A 15,014-nucleotide genomic window follows, 5' to 3' on the forward strand; every position below is an offset into this window, starting at 1 on the left:
TGACTGCTCTTAGGGATGGAGAGGGAGGAGGAGAGGGAGTGAGGGGAGTGGGAGGGGGGCGGAAATGGAAACTTTTATAATTTAATAAAATTACTTTCAAAAAAACAAGAGCTAAATCTGGTAAACCATCGGGAGATTTGATCCTGGTTGTAGAACTAATTCAGACAACAGACTTCTGGGTGGTGTGCCCAGTCCATATCCCCAGATAATACTAGAAAACCTGGGAATTCATTAGTATTACTTAAATGAGTTCCAGAAGGAAAGGACCTCATGTTCATGACCAACATTTTGGGGAAGGAGATGACTTCAGGAAACAGACACTAAGCTACAGGGAGGTCAGAAAGGTGAGAAAACGCTCCTCAGAATAAAAGTCAGATGAGCTGAGAAATTGACAACTACCCCTTCCAGGAAGACCACAGGGTGGCCCTGCCACAAAAAGTCGCTCGGTGGAGAGAGGTTGCTCCCATGAGAAAACCAGAAGAAGAGAGAAAAATCCCTCCCCCGAGAAGTATCGTGTTGTAGATAAAAGTCCCACTGCTGAGAAGCACTGCACTACAGTTAAGAGCACCTTGGCTGAGAAGCTTTTGTTAGCTGAGAAACATCCTGCTACAGAGAAGAGTTCCTATGCCAGGAAACACCATTCTCTTGAAAGACGTTGTACTATAGGGACATTTTCCTCTGCCGGAAAGTACCCCTCTGACAGGCACCTCCTTGGGAAGAAGCATCACTTTTCTGAGAAAAGCCATTCATCTGAGAAGTATCTCTCTCTTGAAAAAGATCTTCCTACACAGAGAGGCCGCCTTATCAAGAAAAGCCGTCTTAAAGAAAAAGGTCACTCTACAGAGGAATGTGGTTTAGCTGAGAGAGGCCGCCCTATCATGAGAGATCAACCTGCAAAGAAAGGACTTTCTACTAAGAAGAGTGCATCTACTGAGAAAGGTTATTTTGATAGGAGAGGTCACTCTATTGAGAACCATCACACTGGAGAGAAAGACCCCACAATCAAGAAATTAATTTTTCCGAGAGCGATCACCAGCTAGAGAGAGGCCATTCTGTGAAGAGAGGACTCTCCACAGAGAAGAAAGGTCACCCCATAGGGAGAGTTCGGCCAGCTAAAAATAGTCACCTGGCAGGGAAGGGTCGCTCATCAGAGAAGACTAGCACTGCAGTGAGAGATCGCCTCTTCAAAAGCTGCCCTGCAGAGGAGGGCCATTTGTCTCAAAAGGGTAACTCTGCAAATAGAGGACCCTCTCCTGGGACAGATCACCGTACAAGGAGGTGTCGCCTCAGAAAAAGCTATCCTGCAGAGGAGGATTACTGATTCGAGTTGGGTAACGTGGCTGCAAGAGGACCTTCTGCAGGTGAAGATCACCCTTCTGGGAGAGGTCACCTCATCAAAAACTGTCCTGCAGAGGAGAGTCATTCATCTACGAAAGATAACTCTGCAAAAAGAAGACCCTCTCCTGGAAAAGATCGCCCCACAGGGAGAGGTAAGCCTCCGAAGAAAAGCTGCCCTGCAGAGGAAGGTCACTCAGATGAAAGGGGTATTCTCAGCAGCAGGAAGACCCTTTGAAGGTGAAGATTGCCCTGCAGGAAGTGGTCAGCCCATCAAAACCTACTGGGCCAAAGAGGGTCATTCAATGGAGAAGGGTATAACTGCAAAGAGATGACCCTCTCCCGGAAAGGAGGGTCATTCAGTTGAAAAGGCCAACTATGCAGAGAGAAGATCCTTTGCAGCAAAAGATTGCCCCACAGGAAGAGGTCAGGCTCCAAAAGAAAATCTGCCCTGCAGAAGAGGGTCAATCACTGGATATGGTAACTATGTGCAGAGAGAGCCCTCTGCAGGGAAAGATGACCCCACAGGGAGACATAGGCCTCCAAAGAAAAGCCAACATGCAGAGAAACATCTATCTGCTGTGGGAAGCTGCCTTCCCCAAACAAGTTGTCCTGCAAAGAAAAGTCTATCTTCCCAGAGAGTCTGCTCTGCAGAGAAAGTACATGCAGGGGAAAGAGGTCACTTTATTGATAAAATATGCCTTGCAGAAAGAGAACTCACTGCTGAGAAAGGTCAGATGGAAAAGAAAGTCATCTGTTTTGAGAAAGTTCATTCTGAGGAGAGAGGTCAGTCTTCCCAAAGCAGCTACATTGTTGAGAAAGGTAACAGAGTAGATAGCGGGTACCCTGTGGCAAAAGGTCATCACTTCATGGAAAAAAGCTTTCCTGTGGAGAAACCCTCTTCTTCAGGACCTGCACCTAACATGCCAGTGCCAAAGACTATGCAGAATATTCGAGAAAACAGAGTTGGCAGTGATACCAGCACAGTACCACAGATTCCTCACCAGAATGTGGCTGGGACTGTCAACACTGCTCAGTCTGTGCAGGCAGGGAAGGCGAGAATGAGAGTTGAAGTTGCCTGAAGAACTTAAGCCATGTCTTGTTGAGGACTGGGAACTGATAAACAAGCATAAGCAGTTATTCCAACTCCCTGCTGAGAAGAATGTAGACACTATTCTCGCGGAGTATGTCACTTTTGTGAAATCACAGGGAAAGGCTGATAATAGAGAATATTCTGTTGATGAACTTGTATATGAAATAAGAAGAGTATTTCAACAGGATGCTGGGCACCCGGTTGCTCTGCCAGTTTAAAAAGTCCTAGTATGCTGAAATTCACCTGGTCTATCCTCATTTTCCAATGTCTCAGGTTTATGGGGCTCCATCCACACTTCCTACGATTATTTACTCAAATTGTGACTCTATTGACCCACTTCCTCCATAATAGGCATAGTCTTATGCAAGTCTCTATGTATATGCACGATTTCCTTAAATACCTAGCTGAGAATTCCACTTCTCTATTTAGTGCTAGCAATTACAAAGTGGCTTCTGCTGAGTATTGTTGTCAAGCGCTGTGAGGGTCAGCTGACCACTCCCTGTTATGACCTGGATCAGTAAACATTTGTGTGTTTGGTGTTTTTATTGTAGGTGTTCTTGAAAATTGTCAAAGTATAACAGGGCTGAATATTTCAGTCTGCTTATTGTTGTGAAAAAATATTAAATGCTTCTTCAGTTTTTCAACAAATAAATGTTCATTAAAAGAATTTCTGTTGCTTATTTGACAACATTGCTTGAATGTTGGTGTTTCTATTCTTATGCATTGTGAGTTTCTACTAGGTGTTCATATTACATGATAACACATACTCATTCCTAGTGCTAAATGTTCAACATAATGGATATGCTCCAAACATATGCATACACATAATTTAAAACACAAAATCGTTTAGAAATATAAAAGGATTGAAGATGGAGCTAAGGAGGCCCTGGGTTTACTCTTTCATTTTGAAAGTGAAAGAAAGGGGAAGAAAAAGAGGAAAAACAGAGGAGAAGGAAAAGGAAGGATGGGTTTAAAGTGAAAGGAAGGCTAGAGAGGGGGAGGTGATGAGGAGAGGTAGTGAGGGGAGAAGAGAAATAGGTGGAAAGAAGTAGAGGGGAATAAATAAAAGGGAGGAGATAGAGGTGGAACAAGAGGAGGAGGTGAAGGAGAAGGGGCAGGAGGAAGACAAGATGGGGAGGAGAAGGAGGAGGAAAAGTATAAGGGGAAGAAAAAAGAGGAAGAAGAAAAGAGTGGGAGGAGACAGAGAAGGGTAATGAGGAAAAGGAAAGGTAAGAAAAGAGAAGGAGAGGGGCAGGATGATGTGGAGAAGGATGTGGAGGAGGAAAAGGAGAGGAAAGAAAGAAGAGAGGAAAGAGAGAATGAAGAGAAAGAGGGAAAGGAGAAGGATAAGGAGTGGAGGGATTGAGAAGAAGAGGAGGAAGAGTAGAGAGAGGAGGAGGGGAGAGGTAGAAGGGAAGGTGAGGGAGGAGAAAGAAAAAGAGAGTATAGGAGAGGGAAGAAAAGAAGAGGAGGGAGGAGAAGGCGAGAGGAAGAAGAGGTTAAGAAAAAGAAGGATGGAGAAAGACGAGGAAGAGGAGAATGAGGTTAAGGGGAGAGGAAGATGAGAAGGCGGAGGAGAAGGAGGAAGAGAAAAGGAGAGGAGGGGAGAAAAAGGAGGAGAAAGAAAATAAGAGGGGAGGAGGGGAGAAGGAAGAGACAGAGGGAAAGGAAGAATATAGGAAGGAAGGGTTGAGGGAAGGGATGAGGAAGAAAAGTAAGGGAAGAAGGATAAAGGAGTTAGGAAAGAGTGGTGGAAGAGGGAAATAACAGAAGGTGGAACATACGAGACAAGGCAGGGAGGAGAAGGAAAAGAGGAAGGAAAGGAGTAGAAAAATGAAAAAAAGAGTAGAGGAGAAAGGGGGAAAGGAAGATAACATGAGGAAAGAACAGAAGTAGGAGGGGCAGTAGGAGAGAGGAAGAAGAGAAGTAGTGGTAGATGAAGAAAAAGATAAACACAGAAGATGTGGTAGCAAAGGAAATGGGGAGAAGGTAAAAGGAGAAGAAGTAGGGGAAGGAGGTTGGAAAGAGTGTGGAGGAAACCATAGAAGAAAGAGGATGAGGAAAAGGGGCAAGGCTGAGAGAAGGAAAGTACTAGAAAGAGAATGAAGAGGAAGAAGAGGAGTCGTAGAAAGGTTGACAGAAGGAGTTGGAGAAGGAGAGATGGAAGGGAAGAAAAAGTGAGGAAGAGGAGGATGGGAAGGAGAGAGAGTGCTGGGTTCAAACCCCAGCTTTGTGCAGGCATGGTTGGGAGGGGAACAGACAGAGCATGGGCAGGACCAAAGGTGGATCCTGATAGGTCATTTGTACAATGTGCATGGAGGGGAAACGACACCCTGAAGGCTGTATGTGGAGAGCTTGTTTATCCAGAGAGGCAAGGGACATTTTAACTCTAGGAAGAATGGCTCCTTGGGTCCATGTGGTGGAGTTTCATCAGTTTTGGGCAATAACATCGAGGGTGATTCATTTGTGTACTCAGAGGCAGCAGGGACCAGAGGAAGGAACCTTATAAGGTCATAGAAAGTACAGCCTGGGCTGTTTCAGTGGTCAGATAAGCAGCGACCAGTCCCTGTAGCCTTGGAGGCACATGAGCTTATCAGATGTTACATGCATTGGGGCATTTTGGGGCACATCCACAGGAAGACTAACTGCTTGGGGTCTGCTGGCACCTGGGCAAGTGGGGAGAAAACAAACTCCTGCTGATATCAGGATAAGAAAATCTAGGTTTTACGCTTAACTTCAAAACAGCCCTGCAGGAGAGGATGAGAAAAAGAAGGGGAAAAGGAATGAAGGCAATAAGGAGGGAGGCTGAGGAGAAAGAGAGGACAAGAAGGCAAGTGAGAAAGAAAGAAAAGAGAAGGGAAAGAAGGAAGGGAAAATGAGGAGAGGAGTAAAATAGAATGAAGTAGAAAGAAGAAAATGAGTAGGGAGAGGAAGAAGAGAGGGGAGGAAAGGAGAGGGGGAAGAAAGAGAAGGGATAAGGAGAGGGAGAAGGGAAAAGGAAGAGGAGGGAAAGGAGGATGGGAAAGTGTGGTGAGCCCACAACCATGATTCAGTAAATGTACAGCTGACAGATCTGTTAGACTAATCCATGAGAAGTATGGTAGGTTCAAATCCACATGGAGAACCTGCTCAGCAGAGCTGCGGGAACACTTGTCTTTTGGATAAGTCACTGCCAATTCTGTAAAAATATTGTGAACTCATGGCGTATCTCGCTTCAAAATGGGATTCATTCCCAAAATACCTCAGCAGTGTAACTTCTTCTGTATGGGGGCAATGGAATGACCCTCCATGAGGCCTTAGAGTAATAACATTTACCTTTTGTTCCAACAGTCAAATTTACATAAAGTTAATCCTCCACAATTACCTTTGCTAACAGACCAGATAGGAATTTCAAAAAGATAGAAGACACCGCCCTTAGCAGACAAACAGGTCTTGGTGTGGGTGAAGACAAAGACAAACTCCATCTAATGATTTGGAATGCCAGGTATTTCTCCTTAGATACTGGCCCCTCCTGGGTTTTGTTACCTGTTCCTAGAGTATTGCATTGTCAGGTTCTACCTGCCTTTTGTGATTCTGAAATGCATATTGATATCATTGTTTTTGCCTAAGGAATTTCTTTCTACTTTTATTTTATTTAAAGAAATCTTTTTATTTTACATACAAATTCCAGTTCTCACCCCTTTCTTCCTTCCCTTCCCTCCACCTTTTCCCCACCCCACCCCATCTAGTCCCCAGAAAGGGTAAGGCACATTGCTTAGAGGAAGGACCAATGCCTCCCACCAACTATATCTAGGCTGAGCAAGGTATCCCTCTAAATTCAGCATTCAAAGAATGAATCTGAACATAAAAATGTCTAAGTGGTATTCCTTGCTTCCGCATATGGTAAACTTTGTATATTTGATTCAAATAGTAACTGTTGGGTCCAGGGGGGACGCGCAAAGATGAGAGCACCACCAAGTCAAATAAACCAGAAGCAAACTTTATTCCAGAAACCAGATCCTAGGAAAACCAGAAGCAAACTTAAAAATAAAAAATAAAAATAAAACACCGCGGGGCACAGAAGCTTATCAGCTAGCTGAGACCACAGCCAGAAATGGTGTTTGTTAGGCTGTGGCAAACGGCTGGTTTTTGAACCTCCTTTTTATAGCAGGGGCACCAGGCATTATCCCTGAACCAAAGAATTTTACAACCTTGTCCTGACCCTTGGGTTGGTCAGCGGAGACCCTAAAGAGGGGAGTGAGTGCTAGTGTCCATGAGTAATTAGGCAGCCATCATGAAATATGTTTTAGGAGAGACTACAACGAAAGTCTCTAATTGCAAGAAAACATATATCTTTAGCAATTCGTCAGAAAGGGGGCTGCTTGTAACACTAGAAGGTTAATAAATTAGGATTCTTGGACTGAGAACTTAGAAGAAAAGTCTTTCATATTATTTTTAGGTAAATTGACTGCCATACTTTACAACTTTCATTATCAGAGCTCATTAAAACCTTCTTTTATTTATCCACTGTCTCCTGGTATCCCCGAGTACAAACTGAGGTCATGCCTCTCCTCTGGTAGTGCCAGTCTCCCATAACAGAGACAGTGTCTGACTCAGAGGTCACATATCTCTGTCTCCTAAGGGTTAAACTCAGTTCACACCTACTGTTTGTTAAGGACAGTCAAGACACTACTCTCAGTTTACAGGGAGATGCTCTGGCCTTGTAATAAAAAAGTCAGTTGTAAATAGCTAACATGATGGAGATTTCCCAGGCATCCGAGAAAGTAATCCCTGTGAAGATTGATCTGTGATCTGCTGAGAAAGTTGTTGATAGTTTACTTAGGTTTACAGCTTTATGTGTCCTTCTTCCTACATCCTAAACTTCTGCCTTCTAATCTTTAGTGTCTATATTTCTATTTCTATATTTTTATTCTTGTCTTCAGACCCTTCAGTAACAATACCAGTTGTTATTCAATGAACAAAACAAGAGTACATTGAGTAAAAAACTTTTAATTTGAAAATTAAAAATATCAAGTCTATTGCCTTAAATGACCCTAACTAGTATTTGAAAACATGCTGATATATATTTTTGTTAAAGTGAAATTTGTATACCAATATTCTAAGAGACAATTTAATTGTAAGTTATATTTGCCAAAGATAAATGATTTTCCATTTAAATTAAGAAGTATACTCCCAGAGATAATGTTTACCATATCAAGAGTAAATGATTCATTTTACAAAGTCTTCCAAAATTAGTCCTATTAACAGAACCTTTAAAAATGTGTACATTTCTTTCTACACACTCAACTAACATGTGAAAGGTGAAGACAGTCAGTCATATCAAATCCGTAATAATTAATTAACATTATAACCTGGATTAACATAGAAGACTAAAGACATCTCTTTATTCCTTTTGTCAATGGACAAATTTTTAGATCACTACATACTGAGAGCAGTAAGCAAATTTTCAACTGTCAGCTGACACTTGGATACTCTGTATAACTTTCCAGAGCTGTGAGTTTGATGACAAAATATTTGGCATCCTTTTTAAATGAGGGAAGATGGAGAGTTAGGTTATAGACCCTAGAGAAAGAGCTGAATGTCAGGATAAAGGGCATGGCCAACTGAACTAGCCTACAAGTTTCACACCTATCAGGTAGTAGACTTAGGTACAAATTTGCTCTGTTCCCAACATAATCATATGTCAGTTCTGTTACACTATGGACAGAATAATTGCTATTTGCCTCTCTGTTGTTCAAAACATTTAGGATGTGGATAAAAATCCTGAGATCCTCCTCTGAGCAAGAGAATCCATTCCCCCAGTCAGGTAAGGCCTTTGCAGCTGAAGTTAGAAGCAGTAGAATTCTGGCGGTATTGTTTCTCATGCATTCTTATCCTGTAATGAAGTTAACATGCAATTTATTTTGGTGGGATGGTGGTCCATCCATTGGAACTTGTGTTTCATCTAAGGGAACTGCTTGAGGCTGGGGTTTCCTGCAGTACAGGTGTATTATAAATTTAACCCATTTTTCTCAAGCATTGAATCTTTTATGACCAATTTTTATACCTGATTTTGAATATTATTTTACATTAAGCAAACTTTAAGTTTACTTTACACTTGTTTAACTTTACTTGCTTTAGATTTAACTTTGACAACATATGGAAAGGGCTATATAGTGGGAGATATAAATTGGTGTTTTTTTTCTAAGCTTGTTTCTGTAAATAAATTATATTTGTACTGAATGAAATGGATTAATAAAAATATGCTGCAAGATCCCCAAGTAGCTGCAGTGGCAGAAATGCTGCAGATTCCCAATCAGCAACAGGCCATGTGGTGGCAGGCAGGGGGCAGCAAGTCCCAAGAGCAGCCAGTTCCAGATAGGGTGGCGCATGAGACTATGCCTCAGGTCTCCAAAGGTGACTGGTCTCGGGTGGTGAGCCACGTGGCGGCGGCGGGGGATCGAGGGGGGGACAGACAGGCATTCCTTGCAGAGTGAGGTTGGACATTTATTTAGTGGGTTATGGAAGTGTGGAAGGGAAGGGTGAGAAGGAGAAGAGGAGAGAGAGAGAGAGAGAGAGAGAGAAAGAGAGAGAGAGAGAGAGAAGAGAGAAGGGAGAGACAGAAGCTGCCTCTCCAAGAGGGAGATGGAGGAAAAGGAAGAGACTCAGGCTGCAAGCAGGAAGAAGATCTGCCTACCTCAGTGGATGGGGATGGGAGTGGGCATGGCTTGTCTCTTAAAGGGACAAAACAGATCGTTACATTCCCATCTCTTTTTTATAATAAAAAAGCAGGAGGTCAGGCACCACAGATTAAAGAATGGGGGCAGTGGATCCTCAAGTCTGCTTCCTGCTTATTTATGGGTATTGTCTTTGTGGGAGGAACCTGAGAAATCTGGGTGCTGGTCACATCCTGGTGTGGCTGGGCTGTTTGTTCCTGTCCGATGTTTGTGGTATTGAAATGTCTGGTGTCTCTTATACCTGTTTAAGGTATTGGCAGAACCAAAGTTAAAGTTAAGAAAAAAAATTAGCAACAGGGAATTGAGAGGGGGTGTATCTGACCTGTTTAAGGTGGATCCTTCAATTTGGCTCCCTGGAACTCACAAGCATTCTTTGGGTTTGTGAAATCAGAAGTTTTAGACATATACATTGTATAAACAGTAGCATATTTATGTCAGAATGACTGTGACAGATATTTTTGCACTATGAAATATTTTTAAAACTATGAGAGGCAGCATGAGAGAGAAGTTTGATAGAGTCCACTTGTTCTTACACCTTTATAACTTGTAGGTACACACCTTAAAAACTTATATTTGTAATATACTATGTTTGGTGAGGATGACAAAACCTCTCAACTGTTAAACTGCATCAGAGATTTTTGACAAGGATAAAATTTTACTTGAGTTACTGATTAAATAACAACAGAGAACTTACTTGGTTGACATCTAGAGCTACTTCTCAGAGTCCTCCATGGTTCCTGAAGGTTATATTTGCCATTTACTGTTTAGCACAGGGTCTGTCAGGTTCCAGAAGATCCTGTCAGCTAAAAAATCTGTAGGAAGACAAGTCTACCTTGGCTTGAACAGCTAGGCTTTCAATTCCAGCAATCCTGTCTACTGTCTGAAGATCTTCAATTTAGATGAAAGGAAGTTTTTCCCAGTGTTCAATGTTTGACAGTTAAAGCAAATTGTGAATGTTTTGTGCCCATTTGTCTTCTGTCCTTTTTGGAGGAAATAAAGTGCTGCTGCTAGGAGCCAACCTGTCTCTTTTTGTTTTAAAAAGTTTTTTAATAATTAAATATTTAAATGCCATATTCCTCTGATCTCTGAGCAGTTAAGGGCTGCTTATCAGGTAAAAGTACAGTATAGAATCTGTCTGGAGAGTTGGGTCTGAGCTTGACTGTAACATGTAAGATTTACACATGTAAAAAGACAGAAAGAAGAAAAAACTGCTTGCAATAAAAGGTTAATGGCAGAAATGACAGTAGTAGAGAACATCTTAATATATTTTAAATGAGGGTTGGATTAAATATAAAGTATTTTTGTAAGAGACTTAAAAGTACGTATCAGTTTAAAACATGAGACTTATTGTTTTGTAGTCTGAAATGAGATGCAATGAACAGACAATTATAGCATTTAATAGTAAACATAGGTGCATTTAAGTTACATGTATAAACACACACACACACACACACACAGAGAGAGAGAGAATGAACAGGAATTGGGTGAAGTGGATGCTCTTGGTGGGCCCTACCAAAGTCATGCCACTGCATAAAACACACATGCAACAGAGTCAGCAAGAGGAATTTAGAGAAAAAAAAATAAGTAAACTGGGGGAGCAGGCAGGGTATCCTTCAGTAAAGATGGCAGGACTTGATCACCTGACTTGACTCTCAGTTAAGATGGTGGTGAAGTCACCTGACCTCACTCAAAATGGCAGTAGTCACATGTTGTATGGAAAAGACACTCAGTTAAGATGGCGGTGAAGTCATCTGACCTCAGTTAAGATGGTGGTAAGGTCTCCTGACTGCAGTTAAAACGGCAGTGGTCACATGTTGTATGGAAAAGTCATTCAGTTAAGATGGCAGTGAAGTCACCTGACTTCAGTCAAAATGGCAGTGGTCACATGTTATTTGGAAGAGTCACAATTTTTGAGTTGCAGGGATGTTAAGGTTATTAATAAGAGAGACCTAGAGGCATGATCCACCCTGTTGCTGAGCTGCGCATGCCACAAGCCCTGGCAGGGAGCAAAAGGCTGGAATTGAAAACAGTTGCCTCATGGATCTGACCAATGTTGTTGGCAGTGGTAGTGGTGGCAGGATCCATTTGCCTGTGCACTGACAGTACTTAGAAAGCTCCCACTGACCATAAATAGAAAGCTCCCATAAAAGTGGAGCTGGCGGGACACTGGCAAATAAGGCATTAAGGCCTGTAGTTTTAGGGCCTCTAAAAGGCATCTATCTCAGGGGGGATGGACATATATGGCTTGCTACCCATAGCTGAAACTGTGAAAACTCATGAAATGGCAACACCTCAAGACCTCCGAGGGCTTTTACCAAAACCAAAACAAAAACAAGCAACACAGCAGGGGAAAAAAAAGAAAAGGAAAAAATGAGAAAGAAAAACTGAGGGACCCTAGGCCCCCAATCGAATGCACCACACAAAGTGTACAGTGCTAGCATGGGAGGATTGACCCTGGGTCAGTCTAGGCTGCTCTGAGTGGCCTTTCATGGTAAAGGAAAAGAAAAAAGAAAAGAAGAGGAAAAAATGGGAAAGAAAAACTGAGGGACCCTGGGCCCCTAGACAAATGCACTGCACAGATTGTGCAGTGCTAGTGTGGAAAGACTGATGCTTGGTCAGTCTGACACAATTTTAGCTAAGGGAAGCAATCTGGAGATGAATCTGAGCTAACCATTCATGGTTGAGGACTGTCCACAAGTTTCTTAAACACCATAAGATTGTCAGGAGCTCACTGGTCAATTCCTCAGGTTCAGAGAAATGGTTAAGCTGACCAGAATAGGGGGAACTCACCAAATGTAGCCGGTGGTGTGCATAGAAATTGTGCTGTAGAAATCACGCTCAGGCATATGGAACACATGGTTGTTGTGGAAAAAAATACCTGGTTCTGGATACCAACTCTGGAAGAGGGGCTTGGGGTGAGAGAGCCTTCTGAGTCATGGCACCAATGAAATGGATTAATAAAAATATGCTGCAAAATCCCTGAGTAGTTGCAATGGCCAGGGCTCCTTGACTATCCGTTTTGCAGGGTGAAGACTTCTTTTAATCTCTTACACATCTGGCAACAGCCTGGATCTTTCTATCTCCTCATTTCCTCAAGGACAAGATGGTGTCTGAGACCTGTGACTGAACCTTGTATACGTTTCATTATCATTCATTCAATTTTCAGGCTGTTGTCAGAAATATTGGTTGAAACATGGGCTGAATATCATCTTTCACTCTGGGAAAATATTTAAAAAGAGTTTGGAGTGGCTGTCAAGTTCTTCCAGGAACACAGTAATAGTATCTCTTGAAACAGTAAGCACAAATAACCCATCTTCTTTCAAATTGCCTCATGTTAGGCATTTGATCACAAAAACAATGTAACTAATACAGAAAATTGATACCAGGAATGGGGTATATCTGTGACGGTTAACGTTGAGAGGATCTAGAATCAACTAAGAGATACAGCCCTGTGCAGTCTATGAAAGTTTTCCAGGAAGATCTAAATGAAAGGAGAAGACTACCTTAAAGGTGATGGAATTTTTTAATTGGTGGCTTAGATATATAGAGATCTGAGAAAAAAAGAATCATTGCTTTGTTGCTTACTTTTACTTCTTGCTATTAGACTTGCAAGTATGTCTATGTTATGCTGACATCAAACTCCTTTTCACTCCCTGGGGTCAAAAATCTCAATTCTGTAATCATTGCCTTTTTTTTTTCCCTGTGAGGCACTACCTTCATCGGGAAACTACCAAAAGGCTGTCAGCCATGTTCAAAGTTAATCAAGGTTAATAATTAGCATACAATATTCCATTTGAACATTCTTAAGATTTTAGGGTCTTTGTGTCACTATATGACAGGAAGACTAAATGTGTATTTTATAATATCATATTGATTTCTCTAGAAAAGTCCTAAAGTTTAGATTCTTGCAGGAGCAATTTGTTGATCTGAGGAGATCAGTGGAAGCTAGAAGCTGGCTTTAGTCTTAGCCTATGAGAAAGATTTTGAGATGAAATTAAATTACAAGCTTATTCCTGCCTTGAAGGAAAATATTGACCTCAATCAACTGATTCTTTTATTTTCAGTGCTAGAGATTGAACCCAGGGTTTTGTCTATCACTGAGATACATTTCCAGTCCCCCAAGTGTATTCCTGTCCAGTTAATTACCGACTAAATCTAGCCCTTCAGGTGAAGGAAACATTACCAGAATCCTGATGGGGAGTCTCTGTCAGCCAATGAACTTTAGAAGTGGGACCACGTTAGGGCATGACTTTTGGGTACCTGGAGAAAAATGCTGGGCAGTCCAGAGTTCATTATCTCTCTGTGGTTCCCATGCTGCATAGCTAAGCTTAGAATTTTCATTCCTGTTTGTGAGTTTTCCCCTTATAATAAAAAATATGATTGGTCTATCTTGTAGTTAGCCTGGTATTTCTCAACCTGAGCCCCAACTTGGGGCTTAGGTTCTTTGTAGCTCTAGCTAACCACTGCAAGGCTCCATTTGGTGTATTTGGGCTAAATCCCTTTGGGCGACCTTGAGTAGCTGCTAGCCTTGGTAGCATCTCAGAGCCATTCCGGGTCCCCAGACACCTGCACTGGTGGACTGTACAGCTGGTTTGTGGGTCCAGCTTTCCCAGCGCACCAGTGGAAGCTCGGGTGGGGCATGGGCTTCTCCCAGTGTCTCTATTGACATTGCTATCTTGCTGTCCATGTACAGCTGCTGACCAGTCAGGGATCTCTGTGGGTGCACAGTCTGTAACAGATGTTTCTCCTACTCCAACTTGTTACAGGTGAGATTTATAAAGTCAAATTTATAATTTACAATTTAAAGGGCAAGATCACAGATAATAGTACAAGAGTTCAACAGTTGTTTTACTTATATCATGGATGATATTATGCAAGGCTTATGTAATTTCCTTTTATATCCCTCTATTTGGTTCTGGAGATGTACTTTGTCCTTCATATTTTCTCCTTAAAAACATGGTGTAATAATAAGGCCAATAATGAGGTACTTTAAAAAATAATACAGTCTTTACAGACTAATAATGACCAACAAAAAGAAAAAAATCAGCACTCTAAAAAAAATACAACCAATTTGATGGTCAAAACCTAGTCAATAACAGAGGGTGCTGAGACATTGTCCAAAAACATTCATGCTGGTAAATGTATTAATCAAAATCTGTTAAATAGTCATAATAAATTGACAAATAAAATGTCTCTCCAGAAAGGCAATATGTACACTATAAAAATTACATCCAAGGGTGAGATGATATCTTTACTAGACAGACTTCTTACCTTAAAATCCTCAATGAGGACAGTAGAACAAAACACTGGACAGGAGATCCAGACTTTACAAAAGACAGTGGTAAAAAAATTTAAAAAGATGAAAAAAAATATCAAATTTAATAACCAGAAACAAAAGGCACAAAGACAAAATTTAACCTCATCAGTAAGTACCAAACTCAAGGATAGCATACCTAGAGTGCTAACTGCCTATTCAATAATATCATCGAAAAGACAATCTGGCACCAAGTAACCTAGGGCCATCAAAAATTATACAAGAAAATCCATATATATGACTTATCTAAAAAATTAAATAGTAGTTTCTTATAAAATACATTCATCTTTGTTAGGAAAATGGTCAAAACATGGGCTTCAGGCAATAAGGCAACCCCATAAAATTGGCTTCAATAAATCTCAGCTGTCATGAAAAAGGAACCACAGCTTCTTTAAAAAAATGCTATTGGAAAAAATTTAAAACAAAACAAATAAAAAGAACTTAAAATTTTCCAAGATCAAATTCTGGGCGAGGGCAATTAATCTGGTCCTCAGAATCAGGCTCTTTACGTTAAACACATCTTGTTCCTATGTAGCACAACAGTTTTAAATGTTTG

The 15,014-nt window shown here is 41.4% G+C and overlaps 1 pseudogene; it reads left to right on the plus strand.

Annotated features, from left to right (window-relative positions):
• The first annotated feature begins 245 nt into the window (after window positions 1-245).
• On the plus strand, window positions 246-2,909 carry LOC125417965 (uncharacterized; annotated as a pseudogene).
• The last annotated feature ends 12,105 nt before the right edge of the window (window positions 2,910-15,014 follow it).

The sequence above is a fragment of the Myodes glareolus genome, chromosome X, assembly GCF_982192425.1.
Source record: "Myodes glareolus chromosome X, mMyoGla1.1, whole genome shotgun sequence".
NCBI classification, from domain to species: domain Eukaryota; kingdom Metazoa; phylum Chordata; class Mammalia; order Rodentia; family Cricetidae; genus Myodes; species Myodes glareolus.